The following is a 13,976-nucleotide window of genomic DNA, read 5'->3' as shown; positions in this document are numbered from 1 at the left end:
TGCAAATAATTTATACCATGAGAAACCAGCGAAAAATCAAAGATAAATGCAAACAGCACGGGTCTGAGGTGCAAATAATTTATACCATGAGAAACCAGCGAAAAATCAAAGATAAATGCAAACAGCACGGGTCTGAGGTGCAAATAATTTATACCATGAAAAACCAGCGAAAAATCAAAGATAAATGCAAACAGCACGGGTCTGAGGTGCAAATAATTTATACCATGAGAAACCAGCGAAAAATCAAAGATAAATGCAAACAGCACGGGTCTGAGGTGCAAATAATTTATACCATGAGAAACCAGCGAAAAATCAAAGATAAATGCAAACAGCACGGGTCTGAGGTGCAAATAATTTATACCATGAGAAACCAGCGAAAAATCAAAGATAAATGCAAACAGCACGGGTCTGAGGTGCAAATAATTTATACCATGAGAAACCAGCGAAAAATCAAAGATAAATGCAAACAGCACGGGTCTGAGGTGCAAATAATTTATACCATGAGAAACCAGCGAAAAATCAAAGATAAATGCAAACAGCACGGGTCTGAGGTGCAAATAATTTATACCATGAGAAACCAGCGAAAAATCAAAGATAAATGCAAACAGCACGGGTCTGAGGTGCAAATAATTTATACCATGAGAAACCAGCGAAAAATCAAAGATAAATGCAAACAGCACGGGTCTGAGGTGCAAATAATTTATACCATGAGAAACCAGCGAAAAATCAAAGATAAATGCAAACAGCACGGGTCTGAGGTGCAAATAATTTATACCATGAGAAACCAGCGAAAAATCAAAGATAAATGCAAACAGCACGGGTCTGAGGTGCAAATAATTTATACCATGAGAAACCAGCGAAAAATCAAAGATAAATGCAAACAGCACGGGTCTGAGGTGCAAATAATTTATACCATGAGAAACCAGCGAAAAATCAAAGATAAATGCAAACAGCACGGGTCTGAGGTGCAAATAATTTATACCATGAGAAACCAGCGAAAAATCAAAGATAAATGCAAACAGCACGGGTCTGAGGTGCAAATAATTTATACCATGAGAAACCAGCGAAAAATCAAAGATAAATGCAAACAGCACGGGTCTGAGGTGCAAATAATTTATACCATGAGAAACCAGCGAAAAATCAAAGATAAATGCAAACAGCACGGGTCTGAGGTGCAAATAATTTATACCATGAGAAACCAGCGAAAAATCAAAGATAAATGCAAACAGCACGGGTCTGAGGTGCAAATAATTTATACCATGAGAAACCAGCGAAAAATCAAAGATAAATGCAAACAGCACGGGTCTGAGGTGCAAATAATTTATACCATGAGAAACCAGCGAAAAATCAAAGATAAATGCAAACAGCACGGGTCTGAGGTGCAAATAATTTATACCATGAGAAACCAGCGAAAAATCAAAGATAAATGCAAACAGCACGGGTCTGAGGTGCAAATAATTTATACCATGAGAAACCAGCGAAAAATCAAAGATAAATGCAAACAGCACGGGTCTGAGGTGCAAATAATTTATACCATGAGAAACCAGCGAAAAATCAAAGATAAATGCAAACAGCACGGGTCTGAGGTGCAAATAATTTATACCATGAGAAACCAGCGAAAAATCAAAGATAAATGCAAACAGCACGGGTCTGAGGTGCAAATAATTTATACCATGAGAAACCAGCGAAAAATCAAAGATAAATGCAAACAGCACGGGTCTGAGGTGCAAATAATTTATACCATGAGAAACCAGCGAAAAATCAAAGATAAATGCAAACAGCACGGGTCTGAGGTGCAAATAATTTATACCATGAGAAACCAGCGAAAAATCAAAGATAAATGCAAACAGCACGGGTCTGAGGTGCAAATAATTTATACCATGAGAAACCAGCGAAAAATCAAAGATAAATGCAAACAGCACGGGTCTGAGGTGCAAATAATTTATACCATGAGAAACCAGCGAAAAATCAAAGATAAATGCAAACAGCACGGGTCTGAGGTGCAAATAATTTATACCATGAGAAACCAGCGAAAAATCAAAGATAAATGCAAACAGCACGGGTCTGAGGTGCAAATAATTTATACCATGAGAAACCAGCGAAAAATCAAAGATAAATGCAAACAGCACGGGTCTGAGGTGCAAATAATTTATACCATGAGAAACCAGCGAAAAATCAAAGATAAATGCAAACAGCACGGGTCTGAGGTGCAAATAATTTATACCATGAGAAACCAGCGAAAAATCAAAGATAAATGCAAACAGCACGGGTCTGAGGTGCAAATAATTTATACCATGAGAAACCAGCGAAAAATCAAAGATAAATGCAAACAGCACGGGTCTGAGGTGCAAATAATTTATACCATGAGAAACCAGCGAAAAATCAAAGATAAATGCAAACAGCACGGGTCTGAGGTGCAAATAATTTATACCATGAGAAACCAGCGAAAAATCAAAGATAAATGCAAACAGCACGGGTCTGAGGTGCAAATAATTTATACCATGAGAAACCAGCGAAAAATCAAAGATAAATGCAAACAGCACGGGTCTGAGGTGCAAATAATTTATACCATGAGAAACCAGCGAAAAATCAAAGATAAATGCAAACAGCACGGGTCTGAGGTGCAAATAATTTATACCATGAGAAACCAGCGAAAAATCAAAGATAAATGCAAACAGCACGGGTCTGAGGTGCAAATAATTTATACCATGAGAAACCAGCGAAAAATCAAAGATAAATGCAAACAGCACGGGTCTGAGGTGCAAATAATTTATACCATGAGAAACCAGCGAAAAATCAAAGATAAATGCAAACAGCACGGGTCTGAGGTGCAAATAATTTATACCATGAGAAACCAGCGAAAAATCAAAGATAAATGCAAACAGCACGGGTCTGAGGTGCAAATAATTTATACCATGAGAAACCAGCGAAAAATCAAAGATAAATGCAAACAGCACGGGTCTGAGGTGCAAATAATTTATACCATGAGAAACCAGCGAAAAATCAAAGATAAATGCAAACAGCACGGGTCTGAGGTGCAAATAATTTATACCATGAGAAACCAGCGAAAAATCAAAGATAAATGCAAACAGCACGGGTCTGAGGTGCAAATAATTTATACCATGAGAAACCAGCGAAAAATCAAAGATAAATGCAAACAGCACGGGTCTGAGGTGCAAATAATTTATACCATGAGAAACCAGCGAAAAATCAAAGATAAATGCAAACAGCACGGGTCTGAGGTGCAAATAATTTATACCATGAGAAACCAGCGAAAAATCAAAGATAAATGCAAACAGCACGGGTCTGAGGTGCAAATAATTTATACCATGAGAAACCAGCGAAAAATCAAAGATAAATGCAAACAGCACGGGTCTGAGGTGCAAATAATTTATACCATGAGAAACCAGCGAAAAATCAAAGATAAATGCAAACAGCACGGGTCTGAGGTGCAAATAATTTATACCATGAGAAACCAGCGAAAAATCAAAGATAAATGCAAACAGCACGGGTCTGAGGTGCAAATAATTTATACCATGAGAAACCAGCGAAAAATCAAAGATAAATGCAAACAGCACGGGTCTGAGGTGCAAATAATTTATACCATGAGAAACCAGCGAAAAATCAAAGATAAATGCAAACAGCACGGGTCTGAGGTGCAAATAATTTATACCATGAGAAACCAGCGAAAAATCAAAGATAAATGCAAACAGCACGGGTCTGAGGTGCAAATAATTTATACCATGAGAAACCAGCGAAAAATCAAAGATAAATGCAAACAGCACGGGTCTGAGGTGCAAATAATTTATACCATGAGAAACCAGCGAAAAATCAAAGATAAATGCAAACAGCACGGGTCTGAGGTGCAAATAATTTATACCATGAGAAACCAGCGAAAAATCAAAGATAAATGCAAACAGCACGGGTCTGAGGTGCAAATAATTTATACCATGAGAAACCAGCGAAAAATCAAAGATAAATGCAAACAGCACGGGTCTGAGGTGCAAATAATTTATACCATGAGAAACCAGCGAAAAATCAAAGATAAATGCAAACAGCACGGGTCTGAGGTGCAAATAATTTATACCATGAGAAACCAGCGAAAAATCAAAGATAAATGCAAACAGCACGGGTCTGAGGTGCAAATAATTTATACCATGAGAAACCAGCGAAAAATCAAAGATAAATGCAAACAGCACGGGTCTGAGGTGCAAATAATTTATACCATGAGAAACCAGCGAAAAATCAAAGATAAATGCAAACAGCACGGGTCTGAGGTGCAAATAATTTATACCATGAGAAACCAGCGAAAAATCAAAGATAAATGCAAACAGCACGGGTCTGAGGTGCAAATAATTTATACCATGAGAAACCAGCGAAAAATCAAAGATAAATGCAAACAGCACGGGTCTGAGGTGCAAATAATTTATACCATGAGAAACCAGCGAAAAATCAAAGATAAATGCAAACAGCACGGGTCTGAGGTGCAAATAATTTATACCATGAGAAACCAGCGAAAAATCAAAGATAAATGCAAACAGCACGGGTCTGAGGTGCAAATAATTTATACCATGAGAAACCAGCGAAAAATCAAAGATAAATGCAAACAGCACGGGTCTGAGGTGCAAATAATTTATACCATGAGAAACCAGCGAAAAATCAAAGATAAATGCAAACAGCACGGGTCTGAGGTGCAAATAATTTATACCATGAGAAACCAGCGAAAAATCAAAGATAAATGCAAACAGCACGGGTCTGAGGTGCAAATAATTTATACCATGAGAAACCAGCGAAAAATCAAAGATAAATGCAAACAGCACGGGTCTGAGGTGCAAATAATTTATACCATGAGAAACCAGCGAAAAATCAAAGATAAATGCAAACAGCACGGGTCTGAGGTGCAAATAATTTATACCATGAGAAACCAGCGAAAAATCAAAGATAAATGCAAACAGCACGGGTCTGAGGTGCAAATAATTTATACCATGAGAAACCAGCGAAAAATCAAAGATAAATGCAAACAGCACGGGTCTGAGGTGCAAATAATTTATACCATGAGAAACCAGCGAAAAATCAAAGATAAATGCAAACAGCACGGGTCTGAGGTGCAAATAATTTATACCATGAGAAACCAGCGAAAAATCAAAGATAAATGCAAACAGCACGGGTCTGAGGTGCAAATAATTTATACCATGAGAAACCAGCGAAAAATCAAAGATAAATGCAAACAGCACGGGTCTGAGGTGCAAATAATTTATACCATGAGAAACCAGCGAAAAATCAAAGATAAATGCAAACAGCACGGGTCTGAGGTGCAAATAATTTATACCATGAGAAACCAGCGAAAAATCAAAGATAAATGCAAACAGCACGGGTCTGAGGTGCAAATAATTTATACCATGAGAAACCAGCGAAAAATCAAAGATAAATGCAAACAGCACGGGTCTGAGGTGCAAATAATTTATACCATGAGAAACCAGCGAAAAATCAAAGATAAATGCAAACAGCACGGGTCTGAGGTGCAAATAATTTATACCATGAGAAACCAGCGAAAAATCAAAGATAAATGCAAACAGCACGGGTCTGAGGTGCAAATAATTTATACCATGAGAAACCAGCGAAAAATCAAAGATAAATGCAAACAGCACGGGTCTGAGGTGCAAATAATTTATACCATGAGAAACCAGCGAAAAATCAAAGATAAATGCAAACAGCACGGGTCTGAGGTGCAAATAATTTATACCATGAGAAACCAGCGAAAAATCAAAGATAAATGCAAACAGCACGGGTCTGAGGTGCAAATAATTTATACCATGAGAAACCAGCGAAAAATCAAAGATAAATGCAAACAGCACGGGTCTGAGGTGCAAATAATTTATACCATGAGAAACCAGCGAAAAATCAAAGATAAATGCAAACAGCACGGGTCTGAGGTGCAAATAATTTATACCATGAGAAACCAGCGAAAAATCAAAGATAAATGCAAACAGCACGGGTCTGAGGTGCAAATAATTTATACCATGAGAAACCAGCGAAAAATCAAAGATAAATGCAAACAGCACGGGTCTGAGGTGCAAATAATTTATACCATGAGAAACCAGCGAAAAATCAAAGATAAATGCAAACAGCACGGGTCTGAGGTGCAAATAATTTATACCATGAGAAACCAGCGAAAAATCAAAGATAAATGCAAACAGCACGGGTCTGAGGTGCAAATAATTTATACCATGAGAAACCAGCGAAAAATCAAAGATAAATGCAAACAGCACGGTTCTGAGGTGCAAATAATTTATACCATGAGAAACCAGCGAAAAATCAAAGATAAATGCAAACAGCACGGTTCTGAGGTGCAAATAATTTATACCATGAGAAACCAGCGAAAAATCAAAGATAAATGCAAACAGCACGGGTCTGAGGTGCAAATAATTTATACCATGAGAAACCAGCGAAAAATCAAAGATAAATGCAAACAGCACGGTTCTGAGGTGCAAATAATTTATACCATGAGAAACCAGCGAAAAATCAAAGATAAATGCAAACAGCACGGTTCTGAGGTGCAAATAATTTATACCATGAGAAACCAGCGAAAAATCAAAGATAAATGCAAACAGCACGGGTCTGAGGTGCAAATAATTTATACCATGAGAAACCAGCGAAAAATCAAAGATAAATGCAAACAGCACGGGTCTGAGGTGCAAATAATTTATACCATGAGAAACCAGCGAAAAATCAAAGATAAATGCAAACAGCACGGGTCTGAGGTGCAAATAATTTATACCATGAGAAACCAGCGAAAAATCAAAGATAAATGCAAACAGCACGGGTCTGAGGTGCAAATAATTTATACCATGAGAAACCAGCGAAAAATCAAAGATAAATGCAAACAGCACGGGTCTGAGGTGCAAATAATTTATACCATGAGAAACCAGCGAAAAATCAAAGATAAATGCAAACAGCACGGGTCTGAGGTGCAAATAATTTATACCATGAGAAACCAGCGAAAAATCAAAGATAAATGCAAACAGCACGGGTCTGAGGTGCAAATAATTTATACCATGAGAAACCAGCGAAAAATCAAAGATAAATGCAAACAGCACGGGTCTGAGGTGCAAATAATTTATACCATGAGAAACCAGCGAAAAATCAAAGATAAATGCAAACAGCACGGGTCTGAGGTGCAAATAATTTATACCATGAGAAACCAGCGAAAAATCAAAGATAAATGCAAACAGCACGGGTCTGAGGTGCAAATAATTTATACCATGAGAAACCAGCGAAAAATCAAAGATAAATGCAAACAGCACGGTTCTGAGGTGCAAATAATTTATACCATGAGAAACCAGCGAAAAATCAAAGATAAATGCAAACAGCACGGGTCTGAGGTGCAAATAATTTATACCATGAGAAACCAGCGAAAAATCAAAGATAAATGCAAACAGCACGGGTCTGAGGTGCAAATAATTTATACCATGAGAAACCAGCGAAAAATCAAAGATAAATGCAAACAGCACGGGTCTGAGGTGCAAATAATTTATACCATGAGAAACCAGCGAAAAATCAAAGATAAATGCAAACAGCACGGGTCTGAGGTGCAAATAATTTATACCATGAGAAACCAGCGAAAAATCAAAGATAAATGCAAACAGCACGGGTCTGAGGTGCAAATAATTTATACCATGAGAAACCAGCGAAAATCAAAGATAAATGCAAACAGCACGGGTCTGAGGTGCAAATAATTTATACCATGAGAAACCAGCGAAAAATCAAAGATAAATGCAAACAGCACGGGTCTGAGGTGCAAATAATTTATACCATGAGAAACCAGCGAAAAATCAAAGATAAATGCAAACAGCACGGGTCTGAGGTGCAAATAATTTATACCATGAGAAACCAGCGAAAAATCAAAGATAAATGCAAACAGCACGGGTCTGAGGTGCAAATAATTTATACCATGAGAAACCAGCGAAAAATCAAAGATAAATGCAAACAGCACGGGTCTGAGGTGCAAATAATTTATACCATGAGAAACCAGCGAAAAATCAAAGATAAATGCAAACAGCACGGGTCTGAGGTGCAAATAATTTATACCATGAGAAACCAGCGAAAAATCAAAGATAAATGCAAACAGCACGGGTCTGAGGTGCAAATAATTTATACCATGAAAAACCAGCGAAAAATCAAAGATAAATGCAAACAGCACGGGTCTGAGGTGCAAATAATTTATACCATGAGAAACCAGCGAAAAATCAAAGATAAATGCACACTTCTTTGTTCATGGTTTTCGGTGAAATGAAACATTTGCATAAACACTAGACTACTCAGTACGGTATATTGTTGTGTGTATTGTGTGACTATGAATGTATTCAATTATGTATACCCAAACCAACCATATTCCTCATAGGTTGTAGGTACAGACTACATTTGTACCAGTATGTTCGAACAAACTTGGTCAACTCATTCAAGAGTTTAAAAAAAATCTCTACTCCACCAATAAACCTTGATAGCTGGCTAAACCTCAAAGTTCAAAAATGGCTGACGCTAACAAGTGTGTAAATCACCAATCTACATGTACACTAACCAAAACTGTGGTTATTACTTATCTATGTATAAACTTGGCCACAACAATAGGTCACATGACCAAGCAGGATACAATAATATGATTCTCACTAGTTATTGTAATGTCCTATATCATTATTTATACATGACCTTTGACATCACACGATATGTTACTATAGTGATGACTCTGTAGCATTATGGGATACCTGAACGGCATGGCCGCCATCAGTTGTCAATAAATATACGTCTATCTAAAACAGAGCTTCTCGAGTTGATTTATCAATACAGACGTTACAAATGGCGACAAGGATGGGATGGACGGAATAAGGAAGTAATCGACCCACCATTGGCAACTTGAGTGAGTACCTGTGCAACAATTCGCATCAATTATTTGATGAAGTTGGACGCTGTCAGTTTGAGTTCACATTTACCGCCAATAGACACTACGTCACTGTACGCCATTGTCCTTACCGCAACCGATCGTATCAACGCTGACAAATATGGCTATCAATCTACCGAATTTCTCTGAATTTGATCTCCGACCTCGAGAAACAACGCCCACCCGCTTTGAAAAATATATCAAGCGATTAAACAACATGTTTGCTGCAATGAATGTAACCGCTGCTGCTCAAAAGAAAGCAATGTTACTGCACTATGTTGGTGAGGAAACATGTGTTGTGTTTGACACGCTGGCCGTACCGGAGCCAACGGAGGACCGTGACGCATATCAAACCGCAGTAAAGTCTTTGTCTGATTACTTTGAGCCACAGAAATGTGTCGACCACCATGTATACGTATTTAGAAAAGAAGTACAGAAACCTGATGAAAACGTCTCTGAGTTTTCTACACGTCTACAGCTACTAGCACGAAAATGCGAATTTGATGACGTCAATTTGGAAATAAAACGACAAATAATTCAAGGCACTACATCAGTACGACTGAGACGTAAGGCCATTGAGCAAAGCCTTGATTTAACGGATTTATTGAAAACTGCGAGAGCAATGGAAACAGCTGATGAACAAACTAGTGAAATTGAGAGACAACAGTCAAATGTAGTCAGTTACAAGTTTACACAATCACATGACAGACAGAATATGAAGCCTAAGTTCAGAGCTAACAACCGAAGTGGACAGTGTGGTTTATGTGGTGGTAAATTCCCACACAGAGGTGACTGTCCAGCGAAAGGAAAACGCTGCCATAATTGTGATAAGCTCAACCATTTCTCCAAGGTTTGTCGCAGTAAACAAAAGAACCGCTCCCGAGATAAAAGTAAGCATTATACTAGGGCAGTCAATGACCAAAGTTCATCGGACAATCCTCATCTAACCCATGACAGTGAAGTTAACGGCAATAGTGACCACACTGAGTATACATTCGGAGGTGATGTGAGAGAGTCACAGTTTGATAAACCTACATTCAATGTCACCATACTTGGCACACTGATACAAATAATGGCTGATTCAGGTGCTACAGTTAGTATTTTAAATCACAGAGACTATATGAGCATTAAACCTAGACCACGACTTTCAGTCAGTACAACGAAAGTATATCCATATATGACAGATAAACCACTAGATCTGTGTGGCAAATTCCAGGCAACTGTCAACAGTGATCATAGTTCATCGATTGAAACATTCCACGTAGCTAAGGGTTCATCTACTTCTATACTAAGCTGGAAAACATCACAGAAATTGAAATTCATCAAAACAGTCCACGCAGTCGAAAACCCGCAAGTCAACCCATCGCCCGATATCCTTGATAGTTTTCCAAATCTAACCACAGGTATGGGTGAATGCAAGTGTGAACCAGTACACATACATGTTGATGAAAACATAAAACCAGTGGCACAACCCCACCGTCGTATTCCTTTCCATGTAAGAAAACAAGTTGAAGAGAAACTAAATCAGCTTGAGAGAGATGACATCATCGAGCGTGCACAAGGTCCAACGCCCTGGGTTTCCCCAATTGTTGTAGTACCGAAACCCAACAGGCCGAACGAGATTAGAATATGCATTGATATGCGATCAGTAAATAAAGCCATCATCCGCGAACGCCATATAATCCCGACCATTGATGACGTGATATCAGATTTAAATGGCTGCACTGTTTTCAGTAAAATTGACCTCAATCAGGGCTATCACCAAGTTCCACTACATCCAGACTCGAGACACCTGACCACATTCTCAACACACATAGGACTTTATCGATATAAACGCCTCAACTTTGGGCTATCGTGTGCTGCGGAAATATTTCAAAAGATAGTCGGTGATGCAATCCGTGGTATACCTCGCGCTAGAAATATAAGTGATGACATCTACATCGGTGGCATCGATCAAGCAGAACATGACAAGCATCTAGAGCAAGTATTTAGACAACTACACAACAATCACTTCACAATCAACCTACCGAAATGTATATTTTGAGCTTCTAGTATGTTATTCTTTGGACATGTGTTCTCCGCAAAGGGTATCTCACCTGACCCAAAGAAAGTCGAAGCACTACAAAAAGTCGCTCCTCCGACCAATGTAACTGAAGTACGTAGTTTACTTAGCTCCGCTGCATTCTGTTCTCGATTCATCAAAGACTTCGCAATAATCACCAGACCGCTCCGATTGCTCACCTGTGACAACGTTAAATGGCAATGGGCTGAGAAAGAACAGTCTTCTTTTGAATCTCTTAAATCTGCTCTGACAACTAAGACAACTCTCGGATATTTTGATCCTACGAAACCTACCACAGTATTTGTTGACGGCAGTCCCATAGGACTGGGTGCTGTTCTAACCCAGAGAGATGAAACCACAGGAGAAGTCACACCGCTATACTTCGCTAGCTATCCACTAACTCCTACTGAAAGCAGATATCCGCAAATTGATCGAGAAGCCTTGTCGATATATTGGTCTATTAAACGATTCCATTTATACCTCTATGGAAAAGAGTTTAAAATCGTCACAGATCATAAACCGTTAGTATCACTATTCAACAACCCAACTTCCAAACCCACCGCGCGAATAGAACGATGGCTAATGGACTTGCAACAGTACAACTTTATAGTTGAATATCAACCAGGCACGTCAAACCCAGCAGACTATGCTTCCAGACATCCTGTCGATTCTGATTTTACCGATACATCAGAAGAGTATATCTCGTATGTGACAGAAAATGCTGTGCCGAAGGCAATCACACTGCAGGAAGTTGAGATCGCGACTTCCAATGACCCAACACTACAAGCTGTTATGTCTGCAATTAGATCAGGTAAATGGCACCAAGCTCCACCAACAGTGTCACTATCTGAATTATCTCGCTATGAACAAGTGAAGGAAGAGCTTACCTGTACCGATACCATAGTACTGAAATCAAATCGCATAATAATACCCGCTGCACTGCAAGAGCGAACAGTAGACATAGCTCACGAAGCTCATCTCGGCATGGTGAAAACAAAAGGTCTCATGCGTGAGAAAGTATGGTTCCCGTATATGGACAAAATGGTAGAAACCAAAATCAAATCATGCTTACCCTGCCAGATAGTAACCCCAGTTTACACCAGAGAACCATTACAAATGTCTATCCTACCAGACAATCCATTTGACGAAGTTAGCATAGATTTTGCATACGCAGAAGGTGAAACGCTACTTCTACTCATTGACGACTATTCACGATATCCATTTGTAGAACCAATATCGTCAACTGCTGCACGTTGTGTCATACCAAAGCTCAACTACTTATTCGCGATGTTTGGCACTCCCGGAATTCTCAAATCTGATAATGGCCCACCATTCAATGGTGAGGAATTTGAGAAATTTGCTTCGATACTAGGACTGAGACATCGCAAGGTAACCCCACTTTGGCCTAGAGCCAATGGAGAAGTAGAACGATTTGTTAAAACGTTGAAGAAGTCGATCAAAGCATCAAAAACAGAAGGAAAGAATTGGAGAAAAGAAATGCAAATATTTCTACAAAACTACCGCACAACCCCTCATGCTACAACCAGTGTATCACCCGCAACTTTGTTTCTGAAACGTATCATACGCAACAAGCTCCCTCAAATAAATGATATTGACCCGGTATCAGAAATCGTACGTAAATATGATTCACTGCAGAAGCACAAAATCAAGATTCGTGCTGACAACAAATCAAATGTGAAACCATGTAATATAGAGACAGGTGATAAGGTATTGGTAAAACGACCATACAACAAAACCAAAGGTTCCACAGTGTATGAGCCTACTCCAATGACAGTAGTGCGGAAAAAAGGCTCTATGATTACTGCTGAAAATGATGAACACACGGTCACAAGAAACTCATCATTCTATAAGAAGTTAGATAGATCATTACTTCAAAACAACTCTAGCTTTGATGATCATAACCCCTCGCTTACTGATTATAACACCACACCCGATCCGGTATATCCTCAACAATCTACAAAGTCTAGCTCCATAAATTCACCACCATTGCAAATAAATATGCCAAAGACGAGTAATCTTAACAACGGTGAAAACGTAAAAGTGAACAGTCCAAGACAAGAACACAAATTGACTAACAGCGATGATTCTACAAAACCCGCTCCTATACTTCGCAGATCGTCAAGAAAGCCAGTTCCACGCAAAATACTTGATTTGTAATCTAGTGACATTCGCTTAGTCGATTCATAACATTTAAAGTATATCTCAGACTTTTGAACTCATGAAATTCATCATGACTCTTGTTGTTTGTTATTATTCGTTACTCGATAAGATCTATACAATGTTCGATTTATTCGTTTACAAAATGATAGTTCGTATATAACAAATGTTATCAGATCAAAATTGTATTGTGAGATTTTTAGTATCCACAAGGAAGGGGATGTAATGTCCTATATCATTATTTATACATGACCTTTGACATCACACGATATGTTACTATAGTGATGACTCTGTAGCATTATGGGATACCTGAACGGCATGGCCGCCATCAGTTGTCAATAAATATACGTCTATCTAAAACAGAGCTTCTCGAGTTGATTTATCAATACAGACGTTACAGTTATGACATTCATTTTTAGTTGACTGAGCTTGATGCTGATTCACCGCTTGACATAAATGGCGTCCGGAGAGCTTACAAACTTTTACTCGATTTACAACCCTGTGATGTCTTCCATACAACCATGACAAATGCTATCGAGATATTGTCATCACTGCAGAGTAATGGACTTCATGGCAACAATGGCAATGAGGTAAAACAATGTATTAGTGCTAGAAGCACATCTGTTTCTATTACTTGACAACCAATTTTAGAAATATATAAAATGTATAAAGTTGCACAATGGAGGAAAAAAAACATTAAAACCAAGTTAAAAATATTTTACTTCTCAAATCTACTGCCATTTTTAGCTCCGCTGTCGACTTTGTCGAGCGGAGCTTATCATATGAGTGATTGTCCGTCGT

General features: G+C 38.6%; 1 pseudogene across 1 annotated transcript in view; it reads left to right on the top strand.

Moving 5' to 3' along the window:
* Positions 1–13,976, top strand: part of LOC144363267 (ubiquitin-protein ligase E3A-like) — a 49,474-nt pseudogene that overhangs the window by 12,099 nt on the left and 23,399 nt on the right. Inside the window, exon 7 of the transcript XR_014930877.1 lies at positions 13,595–13,765. The product of XR_014930877.1 is annotated as a ubiquitin-protein ligase E3A-like (transcript). The remainder of the gene's footprint in view (positions 1–13,594; positions 13,766–13,976) is intronic.

This window comes from Saccoglossus kowalevskii, chromosome 11 (assembly GCF_978046115.1).
Source record: "Saccoglossus kowalevskii chromosome 11, keSacKowa6.1, whole genome shotgun sequence".
NCBI lineage: Eukaryota > Metazoa > Hemichordata > Enteropneusta > Harrimaniidae > Saccoglossus > Saccoglossus kowalevskii.
The sequence above is the reverse complement of the archived record's forward strand: the minus strand, read 5'-3'. Positions and strand labels throughout refer to the sequence as shown.